This window comes from Melopsittacus undulatus, chromosome 6, assembly GCF_012275295.1.
Source record: "Melopsittacus undulatus isolate bMelUnd1 chromosome 6, bMelUnd1.mat.Z, whole genome shotgun sequence".
NCBI lineage: Eukaryota > Metazoa > Chordata > Aves > Psittaciformes > Psittaculidae > Melopsittacus > Melopsittacus undulatus.
In genome coordinates this window covers 28,773,592-28,788,859 of record NC_047532.1, presented here as the reverse complement: position 1 = coordinate 28,788,859, position 15,268 = coordinate 28,773,592, and the positions used below count along the sequence as shown (strand labels likewise).

At 39.5% G+C, this 15,268-nt stretch overlaps 1 protein-coding gene across 15 annotated transcripts in view; it reads left to right on the top strand.

Annotated features, from left to right (window-relative positions):
• Positions 1-217: 217 nt before the first annotated feature.
• The window catches only part of PRRC2C (proline rich coiled-coil 2C), a 77,293-nt gene continuing 62,242 nt past the window's right edge, over positions 218-15,268 (top strand). For all 15 annotated transcript variants that reach the window (XM_034064172.1, XM_034064164.1, XM_034064174.1 and 12 more), the window contains exon 1: positions 218-352. The gene's annotated coding sequence lies outside the window, so the exon portion shown is untranslated. The remainder of the gene's footprint in view (positions 353-15,268) is intronic.

Genomic DNA, 15,268 nt, shown 5'->3' with positions numbered 1-15,268 from the left:
CAGCCGGTCCCCACGCGTCCTGTGACACGGGCGACGGAAGCCAGGGAGCGGCCCCGCCCGCCATACCACAGCACGCCGCCAGGGGGCGCGCCGGACGCTGAGCCCGCCGGACTGCGGCACGGCGGGACTACGTGAGCGGTAGCGCGGGGGCGGAGCCTGAGAATTGGTGCGCGCGCTCGCGCGGCGCGGTGAGGTCAGACGTCGTTGGCGCCGGCTTGGCCGCCCGCCATCTTGGTCCCTGTGTGGAAGCGGCCAAGGCGCGGCGTTTGCGGCGCCGGGAACGGTAGCGGCCTCGCCGAATCCGGGAGCCTCCGGGGAGGCCGGAGCGCCGGCCCGCCGCGCTGCGCGCCAGGTAAAGCGGCGTCGCCTCCGCCATCCGCAGCGCCCTGTGGGACCGCGGCGCGGACCGGCGTTGGGAGGAGCAGGAGAGCGGCCTGCGCCGCATGGCCCCGGGCGGGGGCGGCTTCCGCCCGGCCTGGTGGCGGCGCTGGGCCTCGGCCGGCGGGGAAGAGGATGCACCATGGGGTCGGCATCCCACTGCCCGCAGCGGTAGGGCGGAGAGGGGCGGTGCAGCGCTGGGCCCGCGGCGGCCGCGCAGGCCGGGCTGCTTCGCTTCCCTGGGCCGCGCCGCACCGGCGCCTGGGGCCGGCCGCGCCCGCGCCGGGCCTCCCCCACGGACGGCGAAAGGGCTGTCGTGTCCGGGGCAGCTGGGGGCAGCTCCTACGAATGTGCTTTTTTTTTTTTTTTTATTCTTCTCTCCCTCCTTTCGTCCGTTTCTTGATGCTTCCCCTCCCCCCTTTTTTCTTTAACGGCCCAGGTCTCTGGGGCGATTACATGAAACATGTGCCATCCCTTTCGTGCATTTGCCTTCACGATGTTTGGCTGTGATTCTTCCTCCAGAAACGTAGGGCGAGGGGAGTCTTGTCTTCGGGGTGCTGCAGGCACATGCCGCGTGCAGCGCTTTGGTTTTCTAACTCTGAAGTATTCAGTTCTTGAGATGTACTATTCCTGGGTGTTTTAATGTAGGACTGAGTAAAGCGCCATTCAGGAAGGTCCTGTTTCTGTTCTTAGGGAAGATTTTTGTAGGAGTAGAGTGAGCAGAGTCAGGAGTGCTTATTGTTGGTGCTTGAAGTATGGTGAGAACATGGTTAGATGACACGGCTAAAATTCAGGCAGCTAGTCTGCAGTGGGCATAACGGTAGCCGTCACAGAGAAATGCAGAGATTTAAAATCTTGAGGCTAAAGATGGCCCAGATCCTTTCCAGTTCAGGCCTTCTTTATGGGGAAAGGGGCATCAAACAAAAACTGGGTTTTTTCTATTTCTTTTTTTGCTTCTCACACGTTTTGTAAGCTTGTTCCTTTGTGAAAGCTTTTGGACTGTGTCATTAAGGAAGGATCATTTTTCCTAGTTGTTTTTTGTTTACAGGGGTCAGATGGGTACGTTATTAGAAATTAGCATAATTTCCAACAGAAGGAACAGGATTCAAATTTTTAGTAGCTTCGTTTCTTCTGCAGTGAGGCATCAGGCCTACCCATTGTCTGGTCTTAAGAGCTCTGCTCAGACAAGAAGCTGCTTTTGAAGGGGGGAGGAAACAGGACATGATCTCATTTGTCCACCAGTGAGAAACAAAAGGATTACCACTTAATACAGACTGCCAGGAGCTGAATAACTCATTTTTTTCTGAATTACATAGTCTAGAGCCTTTTTCTTCAACAGTAATTTTGGGGTGGTTTAGTGCAATGGTGCTACAGTCTTTTTGGGACTAAGGAATCTCGAAGTTCTGGGACTTCTCTGAACTTCATGAATGTTCAGTGAAAAGGCAATTTGCCCCTCAGAACATTGTGCTCAGCTTGTGAAGAGTACAGCTGCTTTGGTGGAGATGTGTGCTTAAGAGGTGTCTGTTTAAACAGAAGAGAGAACTTACTACTCTCAGGCCACTGCTTGTGTGTGGGGACTAGGATTATGGCCTCTGTGTATGTGTGTCTGTTACCTAGGGCTCTGCCTTAGTGTATGTGTTTCCTGCATAAATTTTATTGCTTTGGTAAATAATAGCGTATAAAATATGTATAAATAAATGCAAAGTGTCTTTTGTGAATCTTAGTAATATAAATATTTTGTCTCTTTGCAGTTTAGTAGCAATTTTTTATATCTTTACTGTCATTTAGACTTCATAACAGGAGCCCTAGCTTTTTGTAGTGCAGAATAGTTGCATCACTCTAGAGTTCTAACTTAGTTGCTGGAGTCTTTATTCAATGTTACAGTTTTATGGTATGCATCTTCTGTAGGTCCTGTTTCCCCACATCCTGAGGTCTACTAGGGAAAGTGAAATGGGCCACAACAATCAAGGAAAAGATGATGCAGTTCTGAAGTGAGCTGTCATGTAGGTTTTTTTCTGTCTGAATTAGTGCTATATGTCAATAAGAGAATCAAAGGTCAAAGCAGTGGGTATGTTGTATGGGGTTGACTTCAGCCAGGTGTCCTAGGTCACTGAAAGTGCAAGCCTTTTGTTCCAGAATATTTTCCAGGCTAACGGGAATGATCTGAAAGCGGAGAGAGGGTGGAAAATGTGGTCTAAATACCATATAAAGGTGTTGCACGTAAGAGGCTTAGCTGTGAAGATAAAAAGAAAAAGGTAGCACTTACATAAGGACTAAGCTCTTTATAGTGAGCTCTTGCAAAGAGTAAACCCTTGTTTAGCATATTGGAGATGTGAATGAAGAAAGAAACATTCCTCTTCCTTCTGTTGAAGGAAGAGTGGGGTATCTTCAGAGGCTGTATACAGTAATGGAGGGTTTGAGTTTAAGAAAAACCAACAAAAAAAACCACCACCCCCCAAAAAAAAAACAACCACAAAACATCTCCACCCTGAAAATGCACCACCTTTCCACTAGTTGGGGATGGATACTGGGCTTGTAATGACGGGACTGCCAGTGGTGTTCTACTGGTAGAACCAGTTGTTCATCTTCTGTAGGATTTTTTTTCGTTGCTCTGCTTCATGCCCTTGGATTTTTGGGGTCTGGATTTCACAGAACCCTGTAGAAACTTCTCATGGGTGAAAGCAGGTGTAAAAATTAAAGCTGAGATTTTTGTGAGGAGGTGGACGGAAATAATACTGTGTGTGTTGGTGACATGAAAACCGAGTGCACAGAAGTCTTAAAAAATGCATAAAGAGCAGAGGAAGATGAAGTCCGAATAAAAATCAGATGAAGACAGCTTTTATGTCTGTGAAGAACAGGCTAACATAAATGCTGTTTTTATTACAAATACCTCAACCATTACATAACATTCTAACTAAATGCTAATGAGTTAGTTTGTTACAGATTACAAACACATCAAAAGGAGAAGCTCTGTATGGTTCACATTGTTTGTGGTTCTATATATCTGACACTGTCTTGATTAACAGTAAAATTATAGTGCAGAATCAACATTATATCTATCTCCTAAGTACGATTGTGATAATTTTAACTGATGCGTATTTGAAAATAATGTGTAGCTTATAGCATCAGAGTAGCTTATAGCATCAGAGATGGGAGTTACTGCACTTTATATTCAGGTACATCAAAAGCACAAGTAGTGCCTGAAGAATGTGGCATCACCCAGTATTGGGTGACTGGGAGAAGAGGGTTCTATTAAATATCTCTCTAATCAATGTACAGTTGATTCCCAGGTGAAATGGCAGCTTTACTCAATTTTTAGTTGGGATATAAGACATAGCTCATTGTGCTCAGATGTATCAAATGGCTTTTCATAGTAAAACCAGCAGTGGCTAGGTTACCAGGGTTTAGGGTTTTTTTTTACTGTAGTGCTTGCTTAGGCTAGCACATCAGACTTTCTCTACTTACAAAATCAAAGCTTTTTAGATTGTCCTTTTGATTCACATAAACAGCTACAGATTGTTTTAAAAATAATATTTTGTGAGCATGTGATTTTAATATTCCTAGATTTTGGTGTTTGTAAATTTTAACATAGACATAAAAATTATGACTGTAGAGGTAAAATGTATTTCTAGGGTGAATTATTTAAGTTATTGTTGGTGAAAGAAAAATTACTTAATCATTTTGAATCTTCAGCTAAGGTGGAAGTGCAGGAACAGCTTCATTTTGTTTGAGAAGCCAATGATTTTCTCACAATTTAAGCCTTGATACAGGTTAGGACTTAATGTATTTCTTCTATTTCAAAGTAACCATATATTTGACTGAAGCACCTCACTGTCTTAAGATCAGTCCATTAATTGGTTCATTTTGCAAAAAAATCAGTTATTGTATTTACAGGACTTGTTTTGTAACATGTTTAGGTTAGCCTGTGCTTCCTGTACGAGTTTATCTAGGTGTATGTATAGGTGCACAGCAGAAGTGCTCTAGTAAGGAGGAACAATAACACTTTCTCTTGCCAATATGTGTAAATAATCTGTAGGAAAGATGCAAGTAAGAAAAACTTGCCTTTGGCTTGTGCCATAGCTACTTGGTTAATTTGTTGGAGTTGCCTTGCTTGAGAGGTGTTTCTCGTGCCACAGGATCAAGCTATCGGCATGCACAGATCTTTGTAGTATGCGCTTAGCTTTAGATAAGGCAAGGTTTCTTGATAACTATTTTGATAGTATATTGAGCCTTAATTATTTACCTACTGCATCTAGAAAGCCAAGTATCAAGGGACATGTGGGGTTTTGTTTTGTTGTTGTTCTTTTGAGTTTTTTTTTATCCTGAAGCATAAACAGAGAACAAAAGCAACAGAAGATGTTAAACTTCATCACTAATCATTTGACAGATTAACTTCCATAGAAAATGGGCTCTATAATGCTGAAAGGCAGATACATAAATCCAGGTATGCTGATAAGGCTTTTCTAATTTAGCTCATCTTATGTTTTCAGTCTAAAGCAGAGGGCTGAAGTTGACCCTTGTCAGAACTGTTGTTCAGTGTACCTGCATCTTTTACATTGGGCATCCTTTCAGTGAAGGAGGAGACAGTCTCTGTTCCAAGAAACTAGCAAATCACAGGGAAAAACATGTAACCAGATATCTGGAGGATGGCAGGCAGCAAGTAGAAGGGAGTATGAGCAGCTATGAATTCTCCCCAAGCTGGATCAAACCAAGGAACAATTCTACCACTTTTGTATGCACAGAAGTTAAGGGGATTTTTTACTGATGCTGTCAATGGTGTGTCATAAGCTGGCATATTTGGCAATCCTGGCTCTCACTAGCACAGTGGGAGTACCTTAAAAGCCTTGAAAACAAATATGCTGTAATATTGCTTAATACAGAGGAGAATTTATGATCATTTTTTGATGTACATGAATTGGGTTAGAATATGGTAGGAATTACAGGCAACACAAAATCTGGCTCTTGAGCAAGGTGAGAAGTTTTGAGGGTGATGGTGACAAGTAGCTTAAGTCATTACATAACTCATTAGAGTAACTGGACTGTTTTTTTATTGTGTTAAGGCTCTACAAAACTGTATAAAATTGTTTATTCTGTACATTTCTGCCATTGATGAGTGTACTTCCATCTTCAGATTGAACCCTTCAGTAACAAAAGTATCATAAGAAGGTGAACAGAAAAAAAATGGAAAAAATAGCTAGAGAAGAGGGAATTCATTTTGGCACATCTCTTCTGGAGAGGAGTGAAAGTCCTCAAGGCTGTAGTCCTAGAGTGCTTCTTACGAACTTCCAAAATATTCTGAAAGAGCTCATGAACAGAACAGTTTGCTTGAACATCTGTTTCCCAAAGTAAAAAAAAATTAGATGTAACTATTTATGTTGCTTAAGGACTGATCTATTAATAGGGGCTTTGGAAAAACAAGGTTTTGTATCAAAAGTTTTACTAATGTGCAGCTGAGGTCAGGGATACTTCGAAGGTGCAGAAGGGTACAATGTAGAGCGAAATGCTCAGTGACTTGTGGTTCCCTGGGAAGAAACTGAAAGTTGCTTTCTCTGTTAAGAGATGTTAATTATTACAGTGATGCTTGGAAATTGTGGTAAAAGAACAGGAAATGGAAGTCTTGAAAAAGGTGCTTCAAGTTATTCACAACAAGCAGTAGCTTTACATTTGTTGCTCAGTCTATCCTGCCCTCTTGCACTGTCAGTTCAACATGGGGCAAGTGGGGAGAGTTGGAAATATGCCATCAGTTTAAATGGCATTGTTCTATAAAAGTGTGAGGGCTTTTGCAATAAGAGTATTAAAATGAAAGGGAAAAACAAAACAGTGGAGAGATGGGTAATTTCAGATGGCTGCAACTTCTGCTGCTCATCTCTTGGGATCTGGTCTATTTTTATGTACTTATTGATTATCTTTCATCAGCTTCCTAAAAGGAAGTGTTTTGCACCAAGCACTGTGACTGACTTAAGGACTCAACACTTGTTTGGCTCAGCTGTTGTTTCTGGTAACTTATCCCAGACAACCACCTGCAGAGGAACAGATCCCAGGCACTGTTCAGCCTGCAACTGGAATCAGATCTGCTGAAGTACAGCCAGAAGGGAAGGGAACTGCAGTAGTTTGCTGTTATTCTGCCTTTTCTTTTTTTTTTTTTTTCCTTAGAAAATCCAGTAATATATGGAGGTCTTTGCTCATACCTTTTTTGCTATAGCGTGCAAGAAGTTCTGCTTGCTTTATTCTTGCAAATAGATCATCAAACCCACCATGATCACTGGGTCTGACTATTCTTTCTGTGCAGTTATATCTAAAATTAACAAGTATAGAGATGTGCTGACCATTGGAATATTTTCTCATTGGAACAGACATGGAGACATCTGTGTATCATCGGTTGTGTAACTTCTTCTGCAGCTCTATTGTGGACTTCCCTTTTGCTCCCCTGTTCTCAGCCTAACAGAACAACCACTACTTGGGATGCTACTAAGGAGACTCCCCACCTCGCTTTCTGTGTGTCAAGAGTGGATGTGCTATTATTTTTGCCTTTCCAGGCTTCTGACTGATGGTGTGCAAGCAAGAAACAAAGTGGTACTTGTGATAGGATGCTAAATGTTTTGTAGTTTTTTAAAGGGACTGCTTGTAATCTTAAATGCCTTTACAGAGAGTGTCTGTGATTGAGATAAACTGACCTAAATTAGTTTATAAGAAGCCAAGTGAATAGTTGTAGCTTTTTCAGCTAAGAAGTATTCTGATAGGTAAGACAGATCACATTAGTTTTCTGTATTCAGGGGAAAGTGCTGCCTACCAACCTACTGAATACAGTACTTTAATCACAGGTACGTAGCTTGTTTCTGCAATAATTTGCCTTTATTCCCTTATCTTTTTCTCAAATAGACAGTGATACAGTTTTGAGAGCTTTGACGTTTTATCATTCTTTTAAATAATGGAAATTTCTTTAATAAATGCTTTTGCAAATCTAGAGACTAAGTCTCATTTGGCATCTGCAAGTTGAAAAGCTAATTGGGTGAAAGCCCTTGCATTGTTCTGTTCCCAGAAGTAACAAGAATGCGTATCATTCTGATGCACTTTTTAAAATTTCTTTAATCGTATAGAAACTATTCTTTCCCCCTGCTCCCCCATCCCTGTCCTGGCTTTCTTCCAGCACTTCAAAACTTCTGTTACAATTAAAATATTGCCATTTAAAGAAATTTCTTAACCATATGCATGAAACTGGAAAATCAAAAGATCTGTCTTACAAAAATTCACTCTAATGATTAGTGAAAAAGAAAGACTTGTAAAGAAATTGTCAGGCCAAGAAGGAATAAAATAGCCTGCCTATAACATGAGCTCTAAAGAAATTTTGGATATTACATTTTTAGTTGAAATGCATTCAGTAATCTTGCAAAACATCTAAATTATTGTAATTTATGTTTGAGAATTATCAGAACATGGCAAGAATAGCTGTGTTATGTTAGTGCATTAGGTTTATGGTGTGCTAGTACTGACTTATGTGTGGCATGAACTGTCAATCTCTACTGGAATATCAAAAAATCCTAGCAAAGAAGCTGTTTGAATGTACTTCAACTTGAAGAAGGGCTGGGTTTTGAAGTAATGCTTCTAATACAGTACAGTTAGTAGTTATCAGTCTATCATTTTTACTTGAGCTGTGGTGGTGCTATTAATTTCTTCCCAATAGTCTGGCTTATGTAGAACAAATGAGTATATGAATTAGATGCTTATAATACCAGTGAAGGCTGTAGTATATTTTCTGTGGTCACTGTAATACCTCACTGTGAAAGTAGTAACTGTGGAGTTCTCATATAATACAGGTTGTAGTCTCTTCAGACTCTGGAAGCTTTTAATTCATGTATTGGTGAGAAACAAGATTTGTTTTGTGTTGCAACTTTGTTGTGCCTCAGTCTAAACTGGGAATTTTGAATTGGAATTTTAAACTAAAAGTAAGTTTGTTCTGCTAGCCTGTCAGTCATTACTATTTGAGTTTGCCAGTAGACATACAGAGAATTGTGTCTTTAAGCATGAGTCCATGTTTACTTCAGTCATCAGTGGGAAGCTATGTGGGACGAAGGCAACCTTCCAAAATCATGACTGTAAGGACAGAAGTAAGATATTCTGGGTCAGTGTTGAGATTGGTGTGCTTTTATACCAAGATCAATTTGGTCCATTCCAGTGTAGTTGAATGCTGAACCCAGTGTGCATTTGGTCTAGTGACACATACAGGGTTTCTGATTCTCATCACTTCATGGTGCCTGTGCCACATGCAACTGTGGTGTACAACATCAGCCTTTAAGTCTGTTCTCTTTATTATTTGGTTTTGTGGAAATTCCATCAGTATCTTGGCGTAAAGAGCTATGCCTCATTTTTGCAAAGCAGCTTGCAAAAAATATCCCAAGTAAATTTTCTAAACTCAGAAGCCAAATTACAAGCACTTATGTCAACATCTTTCAAGCCAATCATCCATTTTTTGAGGCTACACAGAAGATTAGAAAATGACAGCTGAGTCTGGACACTGCATGTTTCACTTCTTGAAGGTATTTGAATGCTAGAGTAAATATGGGAGGGGATTTCTGTAGCAGTCTTCTGTGTCTAAAGGTCCTGCTGTTGGAGATAGCAGATGTTGGATTTTAAGTGAAGAATTGTGATGCTGATATTTTAAGCAGAATGAGTTTTAAGGAATATTATGTATTCATTTTAGCATAAGCTGTGTAGGTATGCTTTAATTTACTTAACTGTACTTTGGGTGTTTGGGGTGGGGGGGAGTATGTGTAGCTTTGTGTGAGTGATGGAAATGGAGGTGTAGTGATAAGTCTAGTGAAATTCCAGACTAGGAAGTTGCAGAAAATAATAGAAGCTTTTTCTTCCTTTTCCTTTTTTAAACTCTGGTATGATAGTTATGCCCATTTTCATTATCTGACTTCTGGTAGATGAAAGAATTCTATTCTACTACTGCTTCATTCTGAAATTTTGAAAAAAATAATAAAAAAGTCTATTTTAGTTGTAAATTTTAAAATACAAATTTTTTGTCCTTCCTTTACAGAAGATGTAAATTTTCTAGAAAACTGACTAGAAAGAGTGAAAAACTATAATGTAGAGCCATAGCAGCAGTAGTTTGAGGAAGTGTTTTCCCTGTTGGGAAGAAGGGCAGGGGTTGAATGGTGGTTGGTCCTGAACTTTTGTTGTGGTTTAAACCCAACCATACTGTCTCTCTCTCACCCCTTAGAGTCGAGTAACTAAGGTATAACACAAGTCACTTCTGCTACCACAAATAATAATAATAAGAGAAATAGCAAGGGAAGAGAATACAATACCACCCACCGAAACAAGCCTGACCCAGAAGAGAGCAAGCCATTCTGGGTAACCCCAGTTACCTACCTGGGCATGATGTGCTGTGGTATGGAATACTTCTTTGGCTAGCTTGGGTCATGTGTCCTGTCTCTGTTTCCTCCCGGCCTCCCCTCCTTCCTAGCAGAACATGAGACTCACAAAGTCCTTGGTCAGAGTAAACACTACTTAGCAACAACTAAAAACATTAGTGTTGTCAGCTCTGTTCCCAAGTTAAAGTCAAAAGAAAGTGCTGCACCAGCTACTAAGAAGTAGAAAAATTAACTGCTACTGCTAAACCTAGGAAAACTTTGTAGGTCACCTGTTCATTTGCTGTTAGTTAGTTGTTATTGCACTTCAGACCTGCCAGTTGCTTGGGAGCATCTGTTGCTTTCTTGGGTCTCCTTTTCTGTGCTGATGTGCTGCCTCCCTTACAAATCTTGTTTGTTGTTTGGGAAGCCCCAGTGAGTCTATTTGTACCTTAGTAGTACAAAGTAAAATACGTTGCTGGCTGTTGGTGAGCTTATGAATGTTAACACTGAAACTACCCATAAAAAGGTACCAGCCACTCTGCTATTTTGAGTTCAGCTCAAATCACACCATGTAGGAGCTGAACTCTTCTCGGCTGTAGCAGGAGATAGATGCCTAAATAGATTGGAAGCATTGTGGCTTTAGTCTAAATTTTAAACTGATACTGAATTTCACTTAATTGACCTCTTCCAGTGAGATAGGTGATACCAGTGCTTTTTACAAGGGGGAATTGCTTTAAGATGACAGATGGTAGATTTAGATCAGATATTCTGGAAGAAATTCTTTACTGTGAGGGTGGTGAGGCACTGACACAGGTTGCTCAGAGAAGTTGTGGCTGCCCCTTCCCTGGCAGTGTTCAAGGCCAGGTTGGACAGGGCCTTGGGAAACCTGGTCTAGTGGAAGGTCTCCCTGCCCATGGCAGGGGGGTTGGAACTGTATGATCTGTAAGGTTCCCTCCTACACCAACCAGCCTGTCATTTTATGAATTTGTAGCATGTCTTCTGTAGCCAGTCTTACACTATTTATTTTAAATGTTTCATTGATAGTGTTTTGTACACTTTAGATTTTATATCTTCTCTAGTGATAAAACTGGATTTAAGTTTCAAATGTGGAAGAATCTATAGCCAGAAGAGTATGTAAAAGTGTAATTATAAAGCTGAAGTAGGCAGAGGTATTGCATGTACAATAGTTGAGAACTGAATAAAATTTTTAGGGACATGCTTAATAATTTCATCATTTTGTTCATAAAAATAGTTGTGTTTGGCTTTTTTGCAGTATCTCTTTCTTTCCTTGTAAAAGGCAAAAATAAGTTTAAGATGATGAGTAGTTTCTCTTATCCATTAGAAAATGGGAGACCAAAACTGAGCCACTGGTATAAAATATGGAAGAAAATGACTTACACAAATGTTGATAGCATTGAATCCCTGGGTAAGAGTACTGCCATAGATAATATTTAGATAGCATTTGTCAAAATACTGAACAGCATTATTTTATACTCTGAATAAAAACATGCAAAAAAATTATCCACAAGCTAAATGAAATGAAAACTGTCCTTTCTTTTCCCAGAGTCTTAACTAACAGCATTGTCACCCCTCTGCCTCTTGTGGGGAGGGGACCATAATCTCTGTTACCTGAGGTTACTTCAGAAGCAGATTTCATAAACAGCACAGGTATCAGAAATAATATTAGCTAAAAGAACGAATCTGTGTGACACATGAAAATATTTAAGCATTTTTGACAGTTTTATTGCCTGTATGCATTTGTCCTGTCTGTGGCTCTTTGATCCCTTGTTATATGGGGACATTTAAAAAGACATGCTGATAATGATTGAGCCTATGCATCAAGCTTCTTTTGGCAGGGCTGTTCCACAGAAATGTGATTTCTGTGCATGTTAAGTAAAATATTCATGCATGTATAGTTACATTTATATTGAAATCTGTGGATAGAGACAAATTTGATGTTTGCATGGTTGCTGTCCTTTTATCTGTGTTTTTTCACTTCAGCCAGATGCTCTTAAGTAATTTTTCCTCTTGCTGTCAAGAACGCATTGGAAAAATATGAATAGAACTGACGGATTATTTTAATCTGTGCTAATATTTTTCCACTGCAGGATATATCTTAAAAGTTTATTTTAAAAGTGTTAGTCACTGCTATTAGTGCTGTGTTAGACTTGAGACATTCCTAACAAGTTCCCTGAGATACGATGTGTTGCTGGTTGTCCTGTTGGAAGGGAATATTCTAGGTGACTGGTATTTCTCACAGAAGACAATTCAACAAGGTGCCTTGCATTCTTTGAGGCAGCAAAAAATATGCTTGTTCTATACATTGCTAGTTTAACATATGCCTTGTGGTACAGTTAGTTTCTGTGTAGACTTTTTGCGGTTGGCTAATTAAGGTTGTTTGTCATTGCTTGGCTTAGTAGCTCTATTTAGAATTAGGTGTCTCGGAGCTGATGCAGATATATTTGTGGGTGCTCGTTTCTGGCATCCATGGAATGCATTTTTAGAAGATGCATCTGTGGGATAATGACTTGAAACGGCTTTCTTCTGTCATGATGTGTTTTCAACTCATCATATTTAGTTTTGGTAGTGTTTTGTAAAGACTTTCTTAGGCTTTAAAGGGAAGTAATTTGAAGAATGATGGAACCAGCAAAGCTTTCTTTGCTGCAGCTTTGTCTTATGACAGTGCTTTGGTTCTGAGGAGCAAAACTGAATTTGATTTTCCTTTTGGTGTCTGTTAAGAATGCTCTAGAGATTATGTAGTGTCTCAGCCTGTGCTACAGTTTTTTTCCACTGAGGTGATGGATGCAGAAGAGATAGTGATTAGAAGGGTTTTATTTTCCTACCCAGCCATCTGCCTTCACAGAATTTATAGAATCAATGTAATCTTTGCATTGTGTACTCTCTTTCAATCTCTACTGAAAACTTGTGAGCCCAAAATCTAGCAATGGGGAAGAAAAAAGGAGATGGAAATGTGTAGTAGTTTGGCTTTCTAAGTATAGATAAAACTTAGTATAGATCTTATTAAAAAATGAGTTGTAGTGAAATCTACCCAGAGCTCTGAAGATCTGGAGAGCTTCTGTTCTTGCACATAATAAAGCCATGTCTGAGGTGCTCAAAAATTCACAAGATCTTACTGCAATTTTCAGACTTCCTTGCAAGAACCTACTTAACAATGAATCCTGTTCCAAAACTGCTCTTGGCAGGGGAGGGAAATGCTGACCTTAGATTCTTTTTTTTAATTACTTTTATTTGATAGAAACTTTTGCTACTTAAGTGTGGAAGTTTTTGAAGCTTGTTTCATGTTGCTATTAAGCTGACTAGTGCTGAAGCTGTTAAAATTTTTTAGTAGTGGGATAAATGGCCAAAATGTGGTTTTAAATAATTGATCCAGAAAACCTCAGTCCAGAATGATGCTTTGGTACTAGAAAGCTCTAAATAGAAGTTCATCAATAAAAATATTGTATTGTTTATAAATACCCACATCAGAGAAGTGAAGTCAGTATGTTTAATTGTAATTAATTTTTTATGTGCAACCTTCTCTGTGCAAAGTCATAGATTCAGTAATTAGATAATACTTTTGAGTGTTCATTCAAAATAACAGAGTTCCTTGTTTACTAATGAAGCCATGAAGAAGGCTTTTTTGGCTTCCAGGTACATTGAATACAGGATCCTATGTTTCTTTGTTTTTAATTTGCTTTTTATTTCTGTATATAATCTAAATTAGTCTTTTTTTTTCTTTCTGAAGATCACACAGTTTTTCAGGATTTAATATCCAGCTGTAGCTTATGCTCAGGTCTTACAGTTAGGAGGGAACTTCTTCAGTGATGTTCTCGAATCTAAATATGACAGACTTACTGGTGAAATGAAACCTTTCCTTTCTAGGTGAAACTTTAATACCATGTTACTTATGTGGGTTATTGACCACAATGGTGTTTTGAAATTAGTAACACAGAATTTGGAAATAACTACTTCTAACATTAACGAGGCTTGTGGCAAAAAAAAAGGTGGGTTTTTTGTGGTGTGTTTTGTTTGGTTGGTTGGTTTTGTTGGGTTTTTTGATTGTGGTTTTTTTTACCAGTTGTATTGCTGAGTTTCAGAACTTAGTAGAACCATGTTCTTCAATGTGCTGGGAACAAAGCTATTTTAAGAAAAGTAGAGTTATGGCTTCATACAAATGATAAATTTGTATATGATGCTTTTTGTCCCTTAACTACTTTCCTCAGACTACTTAAAATAGTACGTCTTTCTTGGATATATTTCTTGTTTTCTCTTTTGAGAGAACTGCTGATATGTCCCAGTTATGACTAAACTTTAATGTAGTGGTTTTTATGACATTTCCCACTTCATGGATGGGTTTTTGAGGCACTGAGATTTGAAGACTCTAGCAAATCCAGCAGGTTTGATTCTTGAATGATGTGCTTTGTCTTAAATCATTGCAGGTCATCCTTCTCCAGATTCAGCCAAAATGTAGCCTTTAGAGTGGAGGTAGCAGGGGACTAGATAGCTGTGTTGAATATGGAATGTGGGAATTATTCTAGTATTTATACTTACTGTTGTTAAGACTTCAGAGTCCCAGGAAGCAAAAGAACAGGTTACCTGTCCTATGTGATCGCATGCTTGCAGGCTAAATAGGCATGGGATGTGGGATTTAAGATGATAGGATTGCATAAAAGGTAACCGAAATATTGCTGTCTCTTGACATGACTGCACTTGTGTAAAAAAATACTTTTTTCCTGATGGTTTGAAAATGCAGCTTATAAAATACAGATCTAGAGTTTGCTGTGGAGTCACCTGTGCTTACATTAGCTAGCATGGGATGTCTGAAAAATACAGAAAATAGTAATTCTCTGTAATTTTCCTCCCATAGTGGAGGGATGGTTTATGCTGTGCTTCAGAGATACATGGAAACATATTAATTGGAAGACCATAACAGAAAGAATAGTTATTTTGCATGGCAATAGCAAGAATTGATCTGCCCCTGCCAAAAACTGTGGATAAAAAAACTACCTGCCTGAACTTTACATAGCTCTCTTCCCCTTTTCCATGCCTGTCTCTGCTTCTTCACCAAGACAAAATGTAGTAGCTTACATATAATGCTGTTCTGTTCGCTCATGTATGTAAAACTTTTTTTTCATATGTATAGTAAATGTACAAAATATTGAAAAGAACATGGTGTGAGAGAAGGAAGGAAACCAGACAGGAATTGCTCTGAGTTAAGTTGTTAGATATTTTAAACTTCCTCAGACTACAGTCCTCAAAAGTGACCCCAAATATGTAATCATTTCTTTCTCGTTTAATCACGCAACAACTTTTTTACGAAGTGGAGGTAAGATTGTTTCTAGTCTGCAGCTGGTCCTAATGGAACACTGCAAAGTTTACAGATGTGAACTAGTGTCAATAAATGATAAGTCATTTTGGGAAATTCTGAAATGATCAGAGCTAGGAACTTAATGGGAAAGGTCTGTGTGGTAGGTGTGGGATTTGGGGTTTTTTTTGTTTGTTGGGGTTTTATTATTTTAAATATATAATTCTGC